Source organism: Pseudophryne corroboree, unplaced genomic scaffold (assembly GCF_028390025.1).
Source record: "Pseudophryne corroboree isolate aPseCor3 unplaced genomic scaffold, aPseCor3.hap2 scaffold_683, whole genome shotgun sequence".
NCBI classification, from domain to species: Eukaryota; Metazoa; Chordata; class Amphibia; order Anura; family Myobatrachidae; genus Pseudophryne; species Pseudophryne corroboree.
Window position 1 is genome coordinate 323,048 of NW_026970268.1, and position 9,943 is coordinate 332,990.

The window sequence follows — 9,943 nt, forward strand, 5'->3', positions numbered from 1 at the left end:
GGGGTCATCCAAGCGCCGCAAAAGGCCGCCATGCCCTGCACGCCCCTTTTCTCTTTTCATATGCAGACGAGGGTTGAAGCCAACTTTGACCCACTGCTTGGATGGCATCACCATATGCAAATCCATCTGCTGCAGGCCTTCCCCCAGGAATGCTTGCACTAGTTGTTGCATTTGGTTTGTTGTTTGGGGGTGCTTCAGTATTAGGCAGCCTTCTGCCCTCCCATGTTCATCTGAAAATATGTGTTCTCCCTGCAGTTGTTGTCCCCAGATGAGAGTTCCCTTGTGCTGCCTCAGTTGAATCTCCTTTACTTGAAAGAGATGTGCCTGAGCAGCGGCCCTCCCCAGCCCTATCCCAAATCATACTTATTTTGCATAGGAGAGACCATGGTCTTGAAGATTGTTCTCCCAGGGTGAGGTTCATTCATTGCATTCTGGGTATGCTGACCCCTGTGATTTCCCCAAATGTGGGAAACTCAACTGCATTATTTGTGGTAGTGGGGGACTGTGTTTGTGCTTTCCTCTGGTCAGCTCTGGTAAAAGTCAGATTTCTTTGTTTCAGATCTTCCTCTAGCCTTGTTCTTCTTTCGAGAGTTCCCTTGTGCTGCCTCAGTTGGATCTCCTTCACTTGACAGGGGGGTGCCCGTGCAGCGACTCTCCCCAGCTCTAGCCCAACTTCTACTTACCTGCCAGGTGAGATACTATAATCATGAAGGTGCTTCTCCCAGGGCAAGGCTCACCCATTGCACTCTGGATGTGCTGCCCCTGCGATTTCCCCAAATGTGGGAAACTTGACTGCATAATTTGTGTTTCCCCTGGTCGGCTCTCGTATAATTCAGATCTCTTTGTCTCAGGTCTCTCTCCAGCCTAGTTTGCTGTCTGTTTCCACTTCTCTTTTCTTAAGCCGCTCCATTCTATGGCCTTGCGCACTATCCTTACTTCTCCCGTCTGCTTACTTTGTGCCTTCCAATGCACAATGCAAACTACAGGTAGTGCTGCAGGGCCCACACCCTTTTACTTGCCGTACAGAGCAGCTCTGGAGCAGTTACAGTGCCCAGCTACTGCAAGAAATCAGCTTGAATGCTTCAGGGGCTGGGGCATAGCCAACATGAGCCCCACACCGAAGGAGGGTGGAGGTGTTTAATGCGAACTAGGGGTCATCCAAGCGCCGCAAAAGGCCGCCAAGCCCTGCACGCCCCTTTTCTCTTTTCATATGCAGACGAGGGTTGAAGCCAACTTTGACCCACTGCTTTGGATGACATCACCATATGCAAATCCATCTGCTGCAGGCCTTCCCCCAGGAATGCTTGCACTAGTTGTTGCATTTGGTTTGTTGTTTGGGGGTGCTTCAGTATTAGGCAGCCTTCTGCCCTCCCATGTTCATCTGAAAATATGTGTTCTCCCTGCAGTTGTTGTCCCCAGATGAGAGTTCCCTTATGCTGCCTCAGTTGAATCTCCTTTACTTGAAAGAGATGTGCCTGAGCAGCGGCCCTCCCCAGCCCTATCCCAAATCATACTTATTTTGCATAGGAGAGACCATGGTCATGAAGATTATTCTCCCAGTGTGAGGTTCATTCATTGCATTCTGGGTATGCTGACCCCTGTGATTTCCCCAAATGTGGGAAACTCGACAGCATTATTTGTGGTAGTGGGGGACTGTGTTTGTGTTTTCCTCTGGTCAGCTCTGGTAAAAGTCAGATTTCTTTGTCTCAGATCTTCCTCTAGCCTTGTTCTTCTTTTGAGAATTCCCTTGTGCTGCCTCAGTTGGATCTCCTTCACTTGACAGGGGGGTACCCGAGCAGCGACCCTCCCCAGCTCTAGCCCAACTCCTACTTACCTGCCAGGTGAGATACTATGATCACGTAGGTGCTTCTCCCAGGGCAAGGCTCACCCATTGCACTCTGGGTGTGCTGCTCCTGCGATTTCCCCAAATGTGGGAAACTTGACTGCATAATTTGTGTTTCCCCTGGTCGGCTCTCGTATAATTCAGATCTCTTTGTCTCAGGTCTCTCTCCAGCCTAGTTTGCTGTCTGTTTCCACTTCTCTTTTCTTAAGTGCCTTCCAATGCACAATGCAAACTACAGGTAGTGCTGCAGGGCCCACACCCTTTTACTTGCCGTACAGAGCAGCTCTGGAGCTGTTACAGTGCCCAGCTGCTGCAAGAAATCAGCTTGAATGCTTCAGGGGCTGGGGCATAGCAAACATGAGCCCCACACCGAAGGAGGGTGGGGGTGTTTAATGCGAACTAAGGGTCTTCCAAGCGCCGCAAAAGGCCGCCATGCCCTGCATACCCCTTTTCTCTTTTCATATGCAGATGAGGGTTCCAGCCAACTTTGGCCCACTGCTTGGATGACATCACCGTATGCAAATCCGTCTTCTGCAGAACTTCCCCCAGGAATGCTTGTACTAGTTGTTGCATTTGGTTTGTTGTTTGCGGGTGCTTCAGTGTTAGGCAGCCTTCTGCCCTCCCATGTTCATCTGAAAATATGTGTTCTCCCTGCAGTTGTTGTCCCCAGATGGGAGTTCCCTTGTGCTGCCTCAGTTGAATCTCCTTTACTTGACAGAGATGTGCCTGAGCAGCGGCCCTCCCCAGCCCTATCCCAAATCATACTTATTTTGCATAGGAGATACCATGGTCATGAAGATTGTTCTCCGAGGGTGAGGTTCATTCATTGCATTTTGGGTATGCTGACCCCTGTGATTTCCCCAAATGTGGGAAACTCGACTGCATTATTTGTGGTAGTGGGGGACTGTGTTTGTGCTTTCCTCTGGTCAGCTCTGGTAAAAATCAGATTTCTTTATATCAGATCTTCCTCTAGCCTTGTTCTTCTTTCGAGAGTTCCCTTGTGCTGCCTCAGTTGGATCTCTTTCACTTGAGAGGGGGGTGCCCGAGCAGCGACCCTCCCCAGCTCTAGCCCAACTCCTACTTACCTGCCAGGTGAGATACTATGATCATGAAGGTGCTTCTCCCAGGGCAAGGCTCACCCATTGCACTCTGGTTGTGCTGCCCCTGCGATTTCCCCAAATGTGGGAAACTTGACTGCATAATTTGTGTTTCCCTTGGTCATCTCTCGTATAATTCAGATCTCTTTGTCTCAGGTCTCTCTCCAGCCTAGTTTGCTGTCTGTTTCCACTTCTCTTTTCTTGAGCCGCTCCCTTCTATGCCCTTGCGCACTATCCTGACTTCTCCCGTCTGCTTACTTCGTGCCTTCCAACGCACAATGCAAACTACAGGTAGTGCTGCAGGGCCCACACCCTTTTACTTGCCTTACAGAGCAGCTCTGGAGCAGTTACAGTGCCCAGCTGCTGAAAGAAATCAGCTTGAATGCTTCAGGGGCTGGGGCATAGCCAACATGAGCCCCACACCGAAGGAGGGTGGAGGTGTGTAATGCGAACTAGGGGTCATCCAAGCGCCGCAAAAGGCCGCCATGCCCTGCACGCCCCTTTTCTCTTTTCATATGCAGACGAGGGTTGAAGCCAACTTTGACCCACTGCTTGGATGGCATCACCATATGCAAATCCATCTGCTGCAGGCCTTCCCCCAGGAATGCTTGCACTAGTTGTTGCATTTGGTTTGTTGTTTGGGGGTGCTTCAGTATTAGGCAGCCTTCTGCCCTCCCATGTTCATCTGAAAATATGTGTTCTCCCTGCAGTTGTTGTCCCCAGATGAGAGTTCCCTTGTGCTGCCTCAGTTGAATCTCCTTTACTTGACAGAGATGTGCCTGAGCAGCGGCCCTCCCCAGCCCTATCCCAAATCATACTTATTTTGCATAGGAGAGACCATGGTCTTGAAGATTGTTCTCCCAGGGTGAGGTTCATTCATTGCATTCTGGGTATGCTGACCCCTGTGATTTCCCCAAATGTGGGAAACTCAACTGCATTATTTGTGGTAGTGGGGGACTGTGTTTGTGCTTTCCTCTGGTCAGCTCTGGTAAAAGTCAGATTTCTTTGTTTCAGATCTTCCTCTAGCCTTGTCCTTCTTTCGAGAGTTCCCTTGTGCTGCCTCAGTTGGATCTCCTTCACTTGACAGGGGGGTGCCCGTGCAGCGACTCTCCCCAGCTCTAGCCCAACTTCTACTTACCTGCCAGGTGAGATACTATAATCATGAAGGTGCTTCTCCCAGGGCAAGGCTCACCCATTGCACTCTGGATGTGCTGCCCCTGCGATTTCCCCTAATGTGGGAAACTTGACTGCATAATTTGTGTTTCCCCTGGTCGGCTCTCGTATAATTCAGATCTCTTTGTCTCAGGTCTCTCTCCAGCCTAGTTTGCTGTCTGTTTCCACTTCTCTTTTCTTAAGCCGCTCCATTCTATGGCCTTGCGCACTATCCTTACTTCTCCCGTCTGCTTACTTTGTGCCTTCCAATGCACAATGCAAACTACAGGTAGTGCTGCAGGGCCCACACCCTTTTACTTGCCGTACAGAGCAGCTCTGGAGCAGTTACAGTGCCCAGCTACTGCAAGAAATCAGCTTGAATGCTTCAGGGGCTGGGGCATAGCCAACATGAGCCCCACACCGAAGGAGGGTGGAGGTGTTTAATGCGAACTAGGGGTCATCCAAGCGCCGCAAAAGGCCGCCATGCCCTGCACGCCCCTTTTCTCTTTTCATATGCAGACGAGGGTTGAAGCAAACTTTGACCCACTGCTTTGGATGACATCACCATATGCAAATCCATCTGCTGCAGGCCTTCCCCCAGGAATGCTTGCACTAGTTGTTGCATTTGGTTTGTTGTTTGGGGGTGCTTCAGTATTAGGCAGCCTTCTGCCCTCCCATGTTCATCTGAAAATATGTGTTCTCCCTGCAGTTGTTGTCCCCAGATGAGAGTTCCCTTATGCTGCCTCTGTTGAATCTCCTTTACTTGACAGAGATGTGCCTGAGCAGCGGCCCTCCCCAGCCCTATCCCAAATCATACTTATTTTGCATAGGAGAGACCATGGTCATGAAGATTATTCTCCCAGTGTGAGGTTCATTCATTGCATTCTGGGTATGCTGACCCCTGTGATTTCCCCAAATGTGGGAAACTCGACAGCATTATTTGTGGTAGTGGGGGACTGTGTTTGTGTTTTCCTCTGGTCAGCTCTGGTAAAAGTCAGATTTCTTTGTCTCAGATCTTCCTCTAGCCTTGTTCTTCTTTCGAGAATTCCCTTGTGCTGCCTCAGTTGGATCTCCTTCACTTGACAGGGGGGGTACCCGAGCAGCGACCCTCCCCAGCTCTAGCCCAACTCCTACTTACCTGCCAGGTGAGATACTATGATCACGTAGGTGCTTCTCCCAGGGCAAGGCTCACCCATTGCACTCTGGGTGTGCTGCTCCTGCGATTTCCCCAAATGTGGGAAACTTGACTGCATAATTTGTGTTTCCCCTGGTCGGCTCTCGTATAATTCAGATCTCTTTGTCTCAGGTCTCTCTCCAGCCTAGTTTGCTGTCTGTTTCCACTTCTGTTTTCTTGAGCCGCTCCCTTCTATGCCCTTGCGCACTATCCTGACTTCTCCCGTCTGCTTACTTTGTGCCTTCCAACGCACAATGCGAACTACAGGTAGTGCTGCAGTGCCCACACCCTTTTACTTGCCGTACAGAGCAGCTCTGGAGCTGTTACAGTGCCCAGCTGCTGCAAGAAATCAGCTTGAATGCTTCAGGGGCTGGGGCATAGCCAACATGAGCCCCACACCGAAGGAGGGTGGAGGTATTTAATGCGAACTAGGGGTCATCCAAGCACCGCAAAAGGCCGCCATGCCCTGCATAACCCTTTTCTCTTTTCATATGCAGATGAGGGTTCCAGCCAACTTTGGCCCACTGCTTGGATGACATCACCGTATGCAAATCCGTCTTCTGCAGACCTTCTCCCAGGAATGCTTTTACTAGTTGTTACATTTGGTTTGTTGTTTGGGGGTGCTTCAGTATTAGGCAGCCTTCTGCCCTCCCATGTTCATCTGAAAATATGTGTTCTCCCTGCAGTTGTTGTCCCCAGATGAGAGTTCCCTTGTGCTGCCTCAGTTGAATCTCCTTTACTTGACAGAGATGTGCCTGAGCAGCGGCCCTCCCCAGCCCTATCCCAAATCATACTTATTTTGCATAGGAGATACCATGGTCATGAAGATTGTTCTCTCAGGGTGAGGTTCATTCATTGCATTCTGGGTATGCTGACCCCTGTGATTTCCCCAAATGTGGGAAACTCGACTGCATTATTTGTGGTAGTGGGGGACTGTGTTTGTGCTTTCCTCTGGTCAGCTCTGGTAAAATACAGATTTCTTTGTCTCAGATCTTCCTCTAGCCTTGTTCTTTTTTCGAGAGTTTCCTTGTGCTGCCTCAGTTGGATCTCCTTCACTTGACAGGGGGGTGCCCGAGCAGCGACCCTCCCCAGCTCTAGCCCAACTCCTACTTACCTGCCAGGTGAGATACTATGATCAGGAAGGTGCTTCTCCCAGGGCAAGGCTCACCCATTGCACTCTGGGTGTGCTGCTCCTACGATTTCCCCAAATGTGGGACACTTGACTGCATAATTTGTGTTTCCTCTAGTCGGCTACTCGTATAATTCAGATCTCTTTGTCTCAGGTCTCTCTCCAGCCTAGTTTGCTGTCTGTTTCCACTTCTCTTTTCTTGAGCCCCTGCCTTCTATGCCCTTGTGCACTCTCCTGACTTCTCCTGTCTGCTTACTTTGTGCCTTCCAACGCACAATGCGAACTACAGGTAGTGCTGCAGGGCCCACACCCTTTTACTTGCCTTACAGAGCAGCTCTGGAGCTGTTACAGTGCCCAGCTGCTGCAAGAAATCAGCTTGAATACTTCAGGGGCTGGGGCATAGCCAACATGAGCCCCACACCGAAGGAGAATGGAGGTGTTTAATGCGAACTAGGGGTCATCCAAGCACCGCAAAAGGCCGCCATGCCCTGCATAACCCTTTTCTCTTTTCATATGCAGATGAGGGTTCCAGCCAACTTTGGCCCACTGCTTGGATGACATCACCGTATGCAAATCCGTCTTCTGCAGACCTTCTCCCAGGAATGCTTTTACTAGTTGTTGCATTTGGTTTGTTGTTTGGGGGTGCTTCAGTATTAGGCAGCCTTCTGCCCTCCCATGTTCATCTGAAAATATGTGTTCTCCCTGCAGTTGTTGTCCCCAGATGAGAGTTCCCTTGTGCTGCCTCAGTTGAATCTCCTTTACTTGACAGAGATGTGCCTGAGCAGCGGCCCTCCCCAGCCCTATCCCAAATCATACTTATTTTGCATAGGAGATACCATGGTCATGAAGATTGTTCTCCCAGGGTTAGGTTCATTCATTGCATTCTGGGTATGCTGACCCCTGTGATTTCCCCAAATGTGGGAAACTCAACTGCATTATTTGTGGTAGTGGGGGACTGTGTTTGTGCTTTCCTCTGGTCAGCTCTGGTAAAAGTCAGATTTCTTTGTCTCAGATCTTCCTCTAGCCTTGTTCTTCTTTCGAGAGTTCCCTTGTGCTGCCTCAGTTGGATCTCCTTCACTTGACAGGGGGGTGCCCGAGCAGCGACCCTCCCCAGCTCTAGCCCAACTCCTACTTACCTGCCAGGTGAGATACTATGATCATGTAGGTGCTTCTCCCAGGGCAAGGCTCACCCATTGCACTCTGGGTGTGCTGCCCCTGCGATTTCCCCAAATGTGGGAAACTTGACTGCATAATTTGTGTTTCCCCTGGTCGGCTCTCATATAATTCAGATCTCTTTGTCTCAGGTCTCTCTCCAGCCTAGTTTGCTGTCTGTTTCCACTTCTTTTTTCTTGAGCCCCTCCCTTCTATACCCTTGTGGACTCTCCTGACTTCTCCTCCTGTCTGCTTACTTTGTGCCTTCCAACGCACAATGCAAACTACAGGTAGTGCTGCAGGGCCCACACCCTTTTACTTGCTTTACAGAGCAGCTCTGGAGCTGTTACAGTGCCCAGCTGCTGCAAGAAATCAGCTTGAATGCTTCAGGGGCTGGGGCATAGCCAACATGAGCCCCACACCGAAGGAGGGTGGAGGTGTTTAATGCGAACTAGGGGTCATCCAAGCACCGCAAAAGGCCGCCATGCCCTGCACACCCCTTTTTTATTTTCATATGCAGACGAGGGTTGAAGCCAACTTTGACCCACTGCTTGGATGACATCACCATATGCAAATCCATCTGTGGCAGGCCTTCCCCCAGGAATGCTTGCACTAGTTGTTGCATTTGGTTTGTTGTTTGGGGGTGCTTCAGTATTAGGCAGCCTTCTGCCCTCCCATGTTCATCTGAAAATATATGTTCTCCCTGCAGTTGTTGTCCCAAGATGAGAGTTCCCTTGTGCTGCCTCAGTTGAATCTCCTTTACTTGACAGAGATGTGCATGAGCAGCGGCACTCCCCAGCCCTATTCCAAATCATACTTATTTTGCATAGGAGATACCATGGTCATGAAGATTTTTCTCCCAGGGTGAGGTTCATTCATTGCATTTTGGGTATGCTGACCGCTGTGATTTCCCCAAATGTGGGAAACTTGACTGCATTATTTGTGGTAGTGGGAGACTGTGTTTGTGCTTTCCTCTGGTCAGCTCTGGTAAAAGTCAGATTTCTTTGTCTCAGATTTTCCTTTAGCCTTATTCTTCTTTCGAGAGTTCCCTTGTGCTGCCTCAGTTTGATCTCCTTCACTTTACAGGGGGGTACACGAGCAGCGACCCTCCCCAGCTCTAGCCCAACTCCTACTTACCTGCCAGGTGAGATACTATGATCATGAAGGTGCTTCTCCCAGGGCAAGGCTCACCCATTGTACTCTGGGTGTGCTGCTCCTGCGATTTCCCCAAATGTGGGAAACTTGACCGCATAATTTGTGTTTCCCCTGGTCGGCTCTCGTATAATTCAGATCTCTTTGTCTCAGGTCTCTCTCCAGACTAGTTTGCTGTCTGTTTCCACTTCTCTTTTCTTCAGCCGCTCCCTTCTATACCCTTGTGCACTATCCTGACTTCTCCTCCCGTCTGCTTACTTTGTGCCTTCCAATGCACAATGCAAACTACAGGTAGTGCTGCAGGGCCCACACCCTTTTACTTGCCTTACAGAGCAGCTCTGGAGCTGTTACAGTGCCCAGCTGCTGCAAGAAATCAGCTTGAATGCTTCAGGGGCTGGGGCATAGCCAACATGAGCCCCACACCGAAGGAGGGTGGAGGTGTTTAATGCAAACTAGGGGTCAGACAAGCGCCGCAAAAGGCCACCATGCCCTGCACGCCCCTTTTCTGTTTTCATATGCAGACGAGGGTTGAAGCCAACTTTGACCCACTGCTTGGATGACATCACCATATGCAAATCCATCTGCGGCAGGCCTTCCCCCAGGAATGCTTGCACTAGTTGTTGCATTTGGTTTGTTGTTTGGGGGTGCTTCAGTATTAGGCAGCCTTCTGCCCTCCCATGTTTATCTGAAAATATGTGTTCTCCCTGCAGTTGTTGTCCCCAGATGAGAGTTCCCTTGTGCTGCCTCAGTTGAATCTCCTTAACTTGACAGAGATATGCCTGAGCAGCGGCCCTCCCCAGCTCTATCCCAAATCATACTTATTTTGCATAGGAGATACCATGGTCATGAAGATTATTCTCCCAGGGTGAGGTTCATTCATTGCATTCTGGGTATGCTGACCCCTGTGATTTCCCTTAATGTGGGAAACTTGACTGCTTTATTTGTGGTAGTGGGGGACTGTGTTTGTGTTTTCCTCTGGTCAGCTCTGGTAAAAGTCAGATTTCTTTGTTTCAGATCTTCCTCTAGCCTTGTTCTTCTTTCGAGAGTTCCCTTGTGCTGCCTCAGTTGGATCTCCTTCACTTGACAGGGGGGTGCCCGAGCAGAGACCCTCCCCAGCTCTAGCCTCATCTACACGACATAGCCCTGAATTTTCCAATGCGCAGCTCTTTGCAAAAGAGAGATATTGGCAAGGAAAAGCTGTCTTGTACCATTGCATTTTTCTCCCAAACGAAGGGCACTAGAAA

At 50.0% G+C, this 9,943-nt stretch overlaps 16 non-coding genes and 1 pseudogene across 16 annotated transcripts; all 17 read left to right on the top strand.

The window, feature by feature from the left end:
• The first annotated feature begins 359 nt into the window (after window positions 1–359).
• LOC135037671 (U1 spliceosomal RNA) lies at window positions 360–523 on the top strand. Its single transcript, XR_010232163.1, has one exon. It is a non-coding gene; the product is annotated as a U1 spliceosomal RNA (small nuclear RNA).
• Window positions 524–675: 152 nt separating this feature from the next.
• On the top strand, window positions 676–838 carry LOC135037625 (U1 spliceosomal RNA). Its single transcript, XR_010232122.1, has one exon. It is a non-coding gene; the product is annotated as a U1 spliceosomal RNA (small nuclear RNA).
• A 672-nt stretch (window positions 839–1,510) lies between these two features.
• On the top strand, window positions 1,511–1,674 carry LOC135037568 (U1 spliceosomal RNA). Its single transcript, XR_010232079.1, has one exon. It is a non-coding gene; the product is annotated as a U1 spliceosomal RNA (small nuclear RNA).
• A 152-nt stretch (window positions 1,675–1,826) lies between these two features.
• LOC135037606 (U1 spliceosomal RNA) lies at window positions 1,827–1,989 on the top strand. The gene has a single exon (XR_010232109.1). It is a non-coding gene; the product is annotated as a U1 spliceosomal RNA (small nuclear RNA).
• Window positions 1,990–2,604: 615 nt separating this feature from the next.
• On the top strand, window positions 2,605–2,768 carry LOC135037667 (U1 spliceosomal RNA). Its single transcript, XR_010232159.1, has one exon. It is a non-coding gene; the product is annotated as a U1 spliceosomal RNA (small nuclear RNA).
• A 152-nt stretch (window positions 2,769–2,920) lies between these two features.
• Window positions 2,921–3,083, top strand: LOC135037612 (U1 spliceosomal RNA). Its single transcript, XR_010232114.1, has one exon. It is a non-coding gene; the product is annotated as a U1 spliceosomal RNA (small nuclear RNA).
• A 671-nt stretch (window positions 3,084–3,754) lies between these two features.
• Window positions 3,755–3,918, top strand: LOC135037672 (U1 spliceosomal RNA). The gene has a single exon (XR_010232164.1). It is a non-coding gene; the product is annotated as a U1 spliceosomal RNA (small nuclear RNA).
• Window positions 3,919–4,070: 152 nt separating this feature from the next.
• Window positions 4,071–4,233, top strand: LOC135037628 (U1 spliceosomal RNA). The gene has a single exon (XR_010232125.1). It is a non-coding gene; the product is annotated as a U1 spliceosomal RNA (small nuclear RNA).
• Window positions 4,234–4,905: 672 nt separating this feature from the next.
• Window positions 4,906–5,069, top strand: LOC135037569 (U1 spliceosomal RNA). The gene has a single exon (XR_010232080.1). It is a non-coding gene; the product is annotated as a U1 spliceosomal RNA (small nuclear RNA).
• Window positions 5,070–5,222: 153 nt separating this feature from the next.
• Window positions 5,223–5,385, top strand: LOC135037607 (U1 spliceosomal RNA). The gene has a single exon (XR_010232110.1). It is a non-coding gene; the product is annotated as a U1 spliceosomal RNA (small nuclear RNA).
• A 671-nt stretch (window positions 5,386–6,056) lies between these two features.
• Window positions 6,057–6,220, top strand: LOC135037678 (U1 spliceosomal RNA). The gene has a single exon (XR_010232170.1). It is a non-coding gene; the product is annotated as a U1 spliceosomal RNA (small nuclear RNA).
• A 152-nt stretch (window positions 6,221–6,372) lies between these two features.
• Window positions 6,373–6,536, top strand: LOC135037619 (U1 spliceosomal RNA). Its single transcript, XR_010232117.1, has one exon. It is a non-coding gene; the product is annotated as a U1 spliceosomal RNA (small nuclear RNA).
• Window positions 6,537–7,207: 671 nt separating this feature from the next.
• Window positions 7,208–7,371, top strand: LOC135037661 (U1 spliceosomal RNA). The gene has a single exon (XR_010232154.1). It is a non-coding gene; the product is annotated as a U1 spliceosomal RNA (small nuclear RNA).
• A 152-nt stretch (window positions 7,372–7,523) lies between these two features.
• LOC135037614 (U1 spliceosomal RNA) lies at window positions 7,524–7,665 on the top strand (annotated as a pseudogene).
• Window positions 7,666–8,360: 695 nt separating this feature from the next.
• Window positions 8,361–8,524, top strand: LOC135037571 (U1 spliceosomal RNA). Its single transcript, XR_010232082.1, has one exon. It is a non-coding gene; the product is annotated as a U1 spliceosomal RNA (small nuclear RNA).
• A 152-nt stretch (window positions 8,525–8,676) lies between these two features.
• LOC135037629 (U1 spliceosomal RNA) lies at window positions 8,677–8,839 on the top strand. The gene has a single exon (XR_010232126.1). It is a non-coding gene; the product is annotated as a U1 spliceosomal RNA (small nuclear RNA).
• A 674-nt stretch (window positions 8,840–9,513) lies between these two features.
• On the top strand, window positions 9,514–9,677 carry LOC135037566 (U1 spliceosomal RNA). The gene has a single exon (XR_010232077.1). It is a non-coding gene; the product is annotated as a U1 spliceosomal RNA (small nuclear RNA).
• Window positions 9,678–9,943: the final 266 nt, after the last annotated feature.